Genomic DNA, 12,320 nt, shown 5'->3' with positions numbered 1-12,320 from the left:
GCTAACGCGGCCATTTTCGATAGGGTTAATTGAGTTTGGTTCTGGAGTTGTTTGGATGTAATTTCGCGTTTACTCAGACGTATTGCCTAAAAAGACTGAAGTGTCAGGTACGAGTATTTCATGTCGACTTTTTAAAGTGATATTATGTTTTGAGTGTAATTTGTTAGTTTGCTCGCCTGACAAAGTAGCATAAACTCAGCTAACAGGCTAAACAGCAGCCAGCCTGGTTGGTTAGTTAGCTTGCATTCATTAATTCATTCATAAATATGTATGCTTGCATACAAAACATTGTGCATAACGATAAAACTAATCATTTTATGTGTCTCTAACAGAAAAAAAAGCTGTATTACCCACTTTCCGGATTAATTATGAACGGGAGTCTAGTTAGCGGTTAGCTGTGCGGTTGTGTTCCAAATTACTCTCTGGTTGAAATAGAGTACACTATGTAGGTTATTAAAAGCGTTATATTACGCTGTATATGAAGCCTGTATGTAGTGATCATGGAGGTATTTGAGACGCAGCCCGAGTCTTAGTTTCTTTAGAGTTTATCTAGAACAATTTATTCAGTAGTTATCAGTAATACAGTATGTGGTTGTTAAATCATTTTAAAGCGTAAAAACCCCGTGTAGGATGGGAATGCTTTTATTTGTATGACTTTTATTTGGCTGTTTTTATCCCGTTGAAGTGATTGAATACGTGGCAACAATAAGGCTAATTGCATCTTAAACAAATAGTAGTGGATGACTGACTCAGTGACTTCTGGAAAATGTGGAAATAATAATAATCACGTTAAAATCGAGAAGCTGATGCTGCTTCACCTGTCAGGTTAATGGCAAAGCAACACCATCTGAACTTTAACTGTTAACACTAGAAATAAAACCCTTTGATGAGAATGTAGGCCACATGCCTGTGTGTGTGTGTTTGCTTTTCTAGAGAATTACATCCTGTATCCTTTCTGAGATATGAATGAAGCACGTCATGCTCCTGAAATGTAACTCGATCACAAAAAAAAGTCTCCACAAGAAGACGACTGCCTAAACTAGGGGCTTAGAGATCTGATAGTTAGATTTGAAATGTATTTGGATGGTGTTTAGAAGACTAGAGGTGGAGATGGCATGTTAGTCTTTGGTATTTTTAACACTTTTTTTTTTTTAATTTACTGTCATACTTTGGCTCAAATATATTGTGGGATCTGTTCCCTCACCCACCCACATTAAGAAACAGTAGCAGGCAATATGTACTGTATATCTTACAGTCTAAGCCCATGTTTACATTAGACCGTATCAGCGGATCATCAGATTAACGTTTTTAGAACGATTTGCGTGCACACAGTAACACCAATACACGGATACGCTCGGCTCCGCAGGCATCCTGCGCTCCAAATCACTCCGCCCTGAACAGCGAGTGCCCTCTGGAGGGTGCGCACTCCGGCCCTGCGCAGCTCACAGAGGGCTCGAGTGAAGTGCACAAGCAGTGATTCGGGACTGAGCCGCTGTGTGTGTGATCCCAGCGCATATCACTTACCACTTGCAAGTGGAAGGATGGCAAGCCTAAAGACAATCATAACTACACAATGGGCAGTATTTGCATCAGTATTTGCAGTATTTTCATACTTTTATACTCTTTAATGAAAGGTGATACAAGGCGGAAGTCCGTGCCGTTTTTCAGCAGTCGCGTCACATGACCAACGCCAGCGAATCAGGAAGGTGGATGTCACAGTGACGTTGTCCAATGACGATGCCAGCTAGAGCTCAGCACAGCGTATCCGCGTATTCTCAATGTTTACACAGCACCGGACCAGACACGATCTGGATTGAATACGTGGACCCTGACGGATTCCCGTTTCCCGGCGTTTCCAGGCGGTTTAATGTAAACGGACAGTGCATCCGCGAAGAAAACGAGACCGATACGGTCTAATGTTAACTTGGCCTAGCATAATACACTAATCCAGGGGTGGGCAATTATTTTTTCCATGGGGCCACATGAGAAACAGAAAATTTTGTGGAGGGCCGGACCAAAAGGTTGAACTAAATTCTGCATAATATTAATTGTATTTCTTTATATAAAGCAGTAAATATCATTGTTTTTACAAGCTGCTAAGACTGGTAAGAGTATGGAAAAAAAACGAGGTTGCCTTACAAAAAATGTCATTTATTCAATCAAATTTCCCAAAACAATGGTTAACAAAAGGTGAACGTTTGTACCTTTTTTTTTTCAGTCACATTCACCCCAAAACACAATAAAGACATCACACTATTGTCTTTCTACTCCAAATATCAAGCAAGATATATCATATTATAATAATGATGTCCACTTTTGTAGTCTAATCACCTCATTTGGTGTTTTTCATTTGGTAATGCCGACTCAAATTGTAGTCTTTGAACACGGCGATCTGCTCTCCGCAAACTAAACACACGGCTTCATCTCGGACTTCAGTAAATAAATACTTAGCAGTCCATGTTTTGTTGAAAGCCCTGCATTTGGCATCTACCTTTCTTTTTGCGGACATTTTGGGGGCTAAAGTCTTCTTGTGATCTGCTCGCAACAACTTCGATTCGGTGTAGGTATCAGATCTACAGATCGGCTCGGGCTCCGGCGCCTGCTAGTGACGTCACGCTATGTGATTGGCTGGACTGTTTGAAGGATGACGTACAAGTTTGTGGTTGGTCTGGACAAATTACGGAAGTAGTTATCGCGGGATTAGGTTTCGTGGGATTTCATGTCATGCTCATTGCGTTTTTGTTGAGCACAAGTTCAAAATAAAAGCAACGCACATTCAGTCCATGCATGAGGTAAAATTAGAAAATGCGTTTATTTTGTAATTTCTGATTAACCTTACGCGGGCCGGTCAGAATGAACCAAAGGGCCGGATGCGGCCCGCGGGCCGTAAAATGCCCAGGTCTGCACTAATCAGTGTGTGAGCTGAGTGTTTGATTTCCATGCTATGGTTTGTATGAACTTCACTGGCTGGTTAGTAAAACTAGTTAACTGTGCAAAATGCATACACTCAGCAGAGACCCCGGTAATCTGTTCCATCCTTCCAAGCTTCATGATGTCACTAAGAGGGGAGATGTAAATTACATGGACAGGAGTGTTTAACTGGGAAATGCACCACTTTTATTTTTTTTCGAGGTCCAAATCCTGCGCTCTGATTGGCTGGCGAGTGGGTCCGTATCCTACGATACGACCCCAGTTATGGACCTCTGGTGACTCGCTCATTCACAACAACAAAAAACATAGTAGCATTTTTTTGTCAATGTTTATCTTCTTTTTTTTAATAAGATTTATTTATAAGATTATCAAAAATCTTAATTTTTGCCAGCATTTCTCAGGAGAATAGCATTAATTTTACAGCATGGATAGCGATAACGACAGTCTTCACAGCGAAAGCGCGTTTTACTACCCTGAGGAAGAAGAAATAAGAGAACATTTCAGGAGAAAGCTAAAAACTGTAATTTGCTAACGCCGAGCAAAAGCATGGCTGAATCCCGAATGACTCCTATTTGTATAAATAGGGGACTACATAGGTGGCAAAATGTAGTTTTTTTTTTTTTTTCCTGCCATGGAAGTGCACTTGTATACCGAGGAGGAAGCCATTTGCATTCCAGCCGTGAATGAGGATTCAAAATGGCGGCTCGGCTCGGTTTTCCCTTTCGGGTGCTCTCGTTTTCAGTTAGAATTTGGTAAAGAAAAAAATAAATATATTATTTACCAGCTTAAAGTTGGTCCGTATGGTGAAATACCGTGACCTCGGCCTTGAATACTGGCTTCGGTCCGTGCTTTCAAGATCTCAGTCATGGTATTTCACGATACGGACCTCCCAGCTGGTAAATAACACATATTTTTCATACGTGCTACATCCAGGACAGCTGTGACACATAGTTTGTCACTCATGAGGAAATTGATGTTTATATCTATATAATAAAAAGAAAATCACATGTTGGCTTGAAGATATGAAGTTTATGTTGAAAAACTTGCAATTTTCATACGAAATACATCGTGGATCTGAGTGGCATTTTCCAATATTTCACTCTGATGTCGTTCCTGGGCAGCACGGTGGTGTAATGGTTAGCACTGTCGCCTCACAGCAAGAAGGTCCTGGGTTCGAGCCCCGTGGCCGGCGAGGGCCTTTCTGTGTGGAGTTTGCATGTTCTCCCCATGTCTGCATGGGTTTCCTCTGGGTGCTCCGGTTTCCCCCACAGTCCAAAGACATGCAGGTTAGGTTAATTGGTGGCTCTAAATTGGCTGTGTGAATGGTTGTTTGTCTCTGTGTCAGGCCTGCGATGACCTGGTGACTTGTCCAGGGTGTACCCTGCCTCTCGCCCATAGTCAGTTGGGATAGGCTCCAGCTTGCCTGCGACCCTGTACAGGATAAGCGGCTACAGATAATGGATGAATATCACTCCCAGTGTTTTCCCACTGACTTGATGCACACTGTCAAAATGGTGAACTGGTTCAAAATTAAAATTCTTTTGCTTAACTTTTTTTTTTTTCTCCGTATAATGGCACGGAGATATGTTTATCTTCTCGTGTTGAAAATATTTTCTTTCATTCACTTCACTCACTCATGATTGTATACACTCAGCCCTTGAAGGTAAACATATCTTTGTGCAACTGTGTAATATCCTCTATTTATTAAATGAGCAACTACGTAAGAGACTTTGATTGGATAATTACTGCCGTGATTATCGTTTCTGCTGGCAATAATTTTTTAACCTGAACTGATGCAGTGAGTAGCTTCTCATTTTTTAAACAAACGTTGGAAGACGTATCCTGTGGTCACGTTGAAGGTGTTGCTGTATTTCAGAAGTCAAATTATTCTCCTGCATCAAAGAAAACAGCGAAGATTACTGAAATGACTGGAATTGGATTAAGAACTGTCCAACGCATCATTACAACCTGGAAGGATAATGGTGACCTGCCAACTTCACAGAAGAAATGTGGTCAGAAAAAAATCTTAACTGACCATGATTGGAGATCACTTAATCGATTGGTGAAGTCAGATTGTTAAAAAAAAAAATACACAGTAGAACTCATGGCTTTATTTTAATAGTGAAAGAGCATTTCCACTCATAGGATTGGCACTAAACAGCTGTGCGGCCATAAGATAACCACTTGTTCATGAGACTTTTTTTTTTTTTTAAAGGCTTCAATTTGATAGGTAGCGTAAAGATTGGACTCTGGAGCAGTGGGAAAAGGTCATGTGGTCTGATTAATCCAGATTTACCCTAGTTTATTTGGAGTGATGGGCTCATCAGGGTAAGAAGGAAAGAGCATGAAGTGATGCACACATCATGCATAGTGGCCACTGTACAAGCCTCTGGAGCAGCGCTCGAAACTAACGGTGTCCCGACGTCCCGGGGACCATAAAAAATGTCATCGGGACACAAAATTATCATATCTGGGACAATCCCGGGACAATGGAAAAAAATAGATCTAGAAAAAAAGTTCTACATTAACATTATTTACAAAGCCGTAACACATTCACCTAATTTGTCAATTTTAAAACGTTAACAGCGAAAAATACATAGTAGCTACACTTTCGATGCACCTGCATCCGTAGGCTACAGAGCAGCGCATTCTGTTCTAGAATCTTCGGCCGGAGTCCGCATTATATGGACTTGGAATGGAATTGCTACCGCACACGCTGCGCCGACTCTTGCCAGAACAAAAATGCTGAAGTGGTTGAAGCGGACCGACCGCGGGGAAGAAACTGAAAGCCCAGACATAACGTCTCCGGGACCTTCAGGATCCAAAGTGTCCTCGCCTGGTCTGCAGGCAACGCTAGCAACTGAATGAACTTAATGAACACTGTTAGACACGTTATAAAATACAACAGGAATGATGTGGATGATATTGACGGAAGATACCGTTCAACAGAATAAGTGAGTTTTCTTGGTGTCTTTCTAGTTCAGAAAGTTTAGTCAGTCAGCAGCACAACTAGGCTCGGACCTGCCACTATGCTGATGTTGCTAACATTTGCACCCGGCAGCGAAAGTTCATAAAATGGATAACGGTAATGGATAACGGAAAGTTCATAAAAATGGATAACGGTCTCATCTCATCTCTCATTATCTCTAGCCGCTTTATCCTGTTCTACAGGGTCGCAGGCAAGCTGGAGCCTATCCCAGCTGACTACGGGCAAAAGGCGGGGTACACCCTGGACAAGTCGCCAGGTCATCACAGGGCTATGGATAACGGTAATGGTGAAAATTATAAGTTGGCCTTATAACAGGGTCTCCGCGGATCCTTAAAAAGTCTTATTTTTAATATGTGTTTTTTAAGGTCTTAAAAAGCATTATATTTCGCTATTTTTTGAGCTATGGTATTAAATTTCACATGGGAGGTATTAAATTTCATCCGGGTAGCCTACGGTAAATGAAAAAAAAAAACATGTCTGGATTTTTTTTCCGTGCTAACGTTATTTATTCAACCAGCGTCGTTTGTTATCAAGATGCTGAACAAGTAGCACAAGAGCCGTTGTGTGTCTAGCACTAGTTCTAATAGCGCAGGAACCACGCCACAGGGGGCAGTGTGTTCTTTTATCCATGTAGTAGACAGTGATGGGAATAACGGGGTTAGAAATAAACGGCGTTACTAATGGCGTTACTTTTTTAGTAACGAGTAATCTAACTAATTACTTTTTAAATCGTTATAACGCCGTTTGTTACTTACAATAAAATACCATGCGTTACTTTATTAAAGCTGTTTTCATCTGGCACGCTGCTCGTTCAGCCTTTCTTTACTCTGCTTTCGTGTGGGGCGGGGAGACACGAGACAACGGCACAGTAAGCCAATCAGAGTAGATTTGGACAACATACGTAGGTAGGCCACGCCTACTGCACTACTGCGCGCTCTTTCAATCGGAAGACACAGCGATGGCGGGCGGTCAGCCCAAGACTGCGCTTTCAAATTGGAAATACAGCCATTACTTTTCATTACTTGAAATAAAAGGCAAGAGTGTTTACGTGCAATGCACATTATGTCGAGGAACAGAGCGTTTGTCCTCGTCAGTGGCCAGTAATTAGTAACATAATTTTAATAACTACAAAAATATATTACATTTGATAGATGTCTTATCTCACATTGTCCCACAAAAATATTAATATAGTGTAGATAACATTTACTAATTGGTTCTGTTAAGTGTCCATTTCAGTCATTAAACACATTTAACATTCACTTTTATGATTACACTAATTGAATGATTTTTTTTTTTGAGGGGGAACAAAATGTAACGGAATAATTACTTTCTCTGGTAATTAGTTACTTTTATGACAAATTAACTCCGTTACTAACTCAGTTACTTTTTGGGAAAAGTAACTAGTAACTATAACTAATTACTTTTTGAAAGTAACGTGCCCAACACTGGTAGTAGAACCATTGAGAGTAGAGCAGACGAGGAAGAAGTGGTTGAACTTGAACATGAACGGAGATGGGGAAGTGTAAGTTTAGTAACAAGTGGCTTGAGGAGCCAAAATACAAAAGTTGGCTAACAACAGCAACTTCAGAATATGAAGCGAGATGTAAGGTATGTCGGAAAGACATCAAGTTAACAACAATGGGCTGTAAAGCCCTTGACGCTCACTCGAAAGGGGAAAAGCATATGCGCTATGCTGCTAGTCGGGCAACAACAGTCCCCAGAGGCAGTTCGATCAGTAGTCAAACTTCCTTGTTTCCTCACTGTTTGTTCATGGCAGTACCCTACTATTAAAATATTGAGAAAGCAGTTAATGTTCTGTTTTGTTAACTGAAGATCAATTTGTTTCCTCACTGTTTGTTTACAGCAGTACCCTACTATTAAAATATCGAGAAGGCAGCTAATGTTCTGTTTTGTAAACTGAAGATGCACATTTTTTATTAAAAAAAATGCTTTGAACTTAACCTAGAGTGTGCTTTTTTTTTTTTTTACTGTACGTATTTGTTCCGCGGTAGTGGTCTTATTTTTTATACTCAGTGGTCTTAAAATGGTCTTAAAAAGTATTATTTTTGCTGGTCAGAAATGTGCAGAGACCCTGTATAAGTGCCAACAGATATTCAAGGTATAAGTAGATGAAATGAACATAAAAGGGGTCTTATTTTCAACTAAAGTGTACTGCAGATGTAGGGAGTTGAAACATTTTCTGAATGAGCTAGTTGGCCCCTTTAAATAAACGGGTATCTATTCATACAGTGAGATCGCCAAAGTTTAATAAACTGAAAATGCAATAACTGTAATTTTGAAGTAGATGATGTATAGGACATGTGTCGCTTGTGTCTTGTGACTTATTGTAAAAATGATATAAAGGGTTCAAAATCGCATAGTTACAAATATAATAGTAACTTCATATGATAATATTAACCACTGGTTATTTCAGAGAGGAAAAAAATGGGGACACTATTGCTTCCATTCGGGACAATACAACACAGAATTCGGGACCACTGGGGGACACAAAGAAAAAAAGTTAATTTCGAGCCCTGCTCTGGAGGAGGTATGAAGATCTGGGGTTGCTTTGGTTGGTCAGGTCGAGACTCAGCAACATTATGCGATAATAAAATGAAGTCAGTTGATGACCTGAATATACTGAATGACCAGGTTCATGTCAATGGATTTTATCCCCCCCCCCGATAGCTTGGGCATAAATTAAGACTCGAATTGTGAACGAGTGGTTCAGGGAGCATGATGAATCACTTTCTCACATGAATTACCCACCACAGCAGGGCTCGACATTAACGGTTGTCCGCTTGTCCAGGACAAGTGATCCTTTCTGTCGGACAAGTTCATCGTCTCCGTTACTTGTCCGATCGGACAAGTGCCAAAATACGCCGATATTCGGGTTACATATCAAATTTATCAGTTTATTCACATGATTTCCGAAGCATCTCACTCGACATTGTTTTGATGAATCGCCGGATGTTTCTCTTCGGAAAGAGCGATGTGTGCATGCGCAATATTCCGCTTGCGAAACCGGCCAATACCGCTTCGTGTATTTGAGCTGAAAAGTAAACGGTCGTTTATCAGACCCTCCAGGATTTCGCGATGTTGCGATTTGCAACTTCAACACACATTCAACCAATCCCCGTGAATTCAGGGCGGTGATTGGATATAATTGCAATCACCACAACTTTCCCGCAAATTTGACCAATCGTTGGCGTCGTCTTGAGGTGACGTCGACAAACTACCTTCCGCCTTACTTCCGTGTTTCCGTTCAAGAGAAGCGGCATGTGCGAGTCAGTGTTTATATAGGCTTAAATTCTGTTACTGAAAGTGTGTTATGTTTACAGTGAAGGACTGTGTGCACTTTACATTATTTTTTACTTAATACAATAAATTAATGGATGGCAACATTTTTGGCAAAATGGTATTTTATTTTCCATTCTTTAGGTAGCTTCAGTGTCATACTGTGAGATTCTGTTCAAATTGGTTTTTTTCTTCTATGAAGCCTGAGCCATTTATTTTATTAGTTTATAATTATTGTTTAATTTAGTCTTCAGGAGAGACTGCCTGCACACAGTACTAGTATTAATAGATTTTTTTCTTACATGAAAGCTGAGGCATTTATATTATATTTTAAGGTAACTTCATGTTGTGCTGTGAGGTTCTCTGCACTTTAACTTTTGAACCAACAGGTGCATTTGGATAAGTAAAGCCTATTTTTCTGCATTTTTGTAGTCCTGGTAATCTTTTATATTGGTAAAGTTGTTTATAGGACCATTTCTCAGTGTCTTTTTTTTTTTTTTTAATCAATAGTTTTTCAGTAATAACTTAATATTTAACATATCACTCAATTTTAATCATAAAAAGAGAAAATCGCAACAATTTCTTGCAACTTTCACTTCCTCCCGCAATGTAATCGCAACAAAAATGTAAAACACACCACAACTTTCATCGCAACCATTAAATACCATACAGGAGCCACAATGAATAATTAGATAACAATTATTAATCAGTGGAGGATATATATTCAAAGTTAATAATTTAAAAATGAAAATATACTGTATAATTTTAATTTTCTGGTTTTCAATTTCTCATAAATTAATGACTGATGGAGTCCAATTTTTTTCTGCAGTGATAGATTGTGTTAAAGTAATTCTGGTGAAATTAGTTTATTACAAATAGTTTTTGTGGGGGGTTTTTTCTCTCAAATTTTTCTTCGGACAAGTCAACTTCACATTCGGACAAGTAAATTTCCTTTCAACTTGCCTGACAGGACAAGTGGTTTCAAAAGTTAATGTAGAGTCCTGACCTTAACCCCATTTGAAAGTCTTTGGGATGTGCCAGAGAAGACTTGAGAGGTTTGACTCTCCCGTCATCAAGACAAGATCTCGGCAAAAAAATTCATGCAGCTCTGGACAGAAATAAATCTTGACGTAACAAAACATTGTTGAAACAGTGCCACAGTGAATGTGCTGTAATCAAAGCTAAAATAAATTTCCAGGCTATTATCCTGGTGAAAATCTCAATCTGTGTTGTCACCATTCATGAATGGTTTGGATGCTGAAAATGGGTTTCCACGGATAGGTTTTGATTAAATTACACTGCAAGAATAACGCCATTGCCTTTATCTATTTAAAAAAAAAAAAAGGAAGAAATGGCTCGCATGCGAGTCAGCTCTCTTTGTTCATCTAAAATAAAATGCATTACTAGAACAGTAATAAGAGTGGGCGGAGTCATAACGTTACTGGCAGCAAGTAATTGATATCGATTTGAATTACATTTATCACTTGGTCAGAGTTGCTAATTGAAAATGCAGTGTTTAATTAAATTAAAATGAATTGAATGCGGAGCAGGATGCATAATGGACTAGCAAAGCAAAACTGTTGGCAACTATTATTGAACACGTCAGTTCAGGAGATAAGTCCTTGTTTATAAGCAGCTACACCATTCCAGCAGACTGTCGTCTTTGTTGGTTGTGTACTGTAGCTGCTAATCGTCCAGACTGTTGACTTGGCTCTGGAGAAACGTGCTAAGGAAGCACAACCGATCAGATTCCTTTACACCTGCAAGTTACTAGCTAGCAACGAGACTCTGGTAATTAACGCCCAACAAGAAATATTGATGTTTACTAGCTGAAGCATTGGAGTTAATGGGTTGATCTGATGTATTAATTCACTCGGCTGCGCCCAGGTTGACAGGATGTATAGCCTTTCGGCCTGCTTTTTCTTCACTTTTCTCCCTTCTCTGGAGAAAGCTAATAGCCCGCATAAGTAAAATCTGACACGTGCGCTTATAAATTGTGTGTATAAAATGCCATAATGATTGCTGAGTAGCTATTGAACTCTGTACCAAAGTTTGTTTCTCGCAGAGATGTAGCACTTTAAAAAGGATAGGCTTCAATTATCTCCTCTAGAAAGATTTGGGTTGATAACTCCCATCAGTATAGATCTGCATACTTCATCTGATTGTGGAGGTGCTTCTTCTCAACTGTGATGTGTCATTGAAGGGCTGTCATTCATGAAACTGGGGCAAGACTTTTCGCCAAACACTTAGGGCCTGATCCCACAACACCGATGACTAATGCCGCTTTTCCACTACAAACGCGGCTGAGTCGGGCTGAGCCGTGCCATGCTGAGTCGGGCTGAGCGGGGCTGTTGGAGTTGCATTTCGACTACAACCACGCTGAACCGTGCTGGCTGGAAGTGGGTGGACACATTGGGTGGAGTTAGCGAAAGTGGGTGGACGTCAGGTGATGTCGTTAAGCAGCGCAAACAGTGACATCAGTGAGCTTTTAAGCGGTAGTCTCACGACCCGAATAGTAAACAATAAACATGGAGGACATGGAGTCGTTAGTGTTGCTGGTCTTGGTGCTGTGGCTTGTTGTCACCAACAACGCGGACAGATACTGGCAAGAGCGTATAGATGAGGCGAGGCGCATAAGGCTTCATAATTCTCGTAATTCTTCTCCTTCCGGGTTTGCGGTGTTTACAGATCCCAGCGCGCTCGCGGGGCGTGTGTGGGCATGTGAGGACACTCCTCCTCACCAATCAGTGCACAGGGGAGTGTCTGCTCACGCCCCCAGCCTCACTCGGCTCGCTTTGGCTCAGTTCAGCCCCACTCCAAAACGGTGCGAGTTTTAGGGGCTAAGCAGGGCTGAAGCGAGCTGAGTCGTGCTGTTTTTTGGTAGTCGAAACGTGAGCCGTGTCGGGCTGAAGTGAGCTGAAGCGAGCTGAAGTGAGCTGAAAAAGGGTAGTGGAAAAGGGCCATATCCCTCTGCCTGAGTTTAGTTCCAGTCTGGAGCAGTCACACCACAACTATAATCCCGACTATAATATCGGTTGGTCCTGACACTCGAAAATAAACGCATACAACTTCAGAATGGTCAGGGAAGTTTTTTCCACGTAGT

At 40.7% G+C, this 12,320-nt stretch overlaps 1 protein-coding gene across 1 annotated transcript in view; it reads left to right on the top strand.

Annotated features, from left to right (window-relative positions):
- Positions 1 to 12,320, top strand: part of prrc1 (proline-rich coiled-coil 1) — a 53,619-nt gene continuing 41,299 nt past the window's right edge. Inside the window, exon 1 of the mRNA XM_060909693.1 lies at positions 1 to 107. The gene's annotated coding sequence lies outside the window, so the exon portion shown is untranslated. The remainder of the gene's footprint in view (positions 108 to 12,320) is intronic.

Source organism: Neoarius graeffei, chromosome 25, assembly GCF_027579695.1.
Source record: "Neoarius graeffei isolate fNeoGra1 chromosome 25, fNeoGra1.pri, whole genome shotgun sequence".
NCBI lineage: Eukaryota > Metazoa > Chordata > Actinopteri > Siluriformes > Ariidae > Neoarius > Neoarius graeffei.
This window is presented reverse-complemented; position numbering and strand designations above follow the sequence as displayed.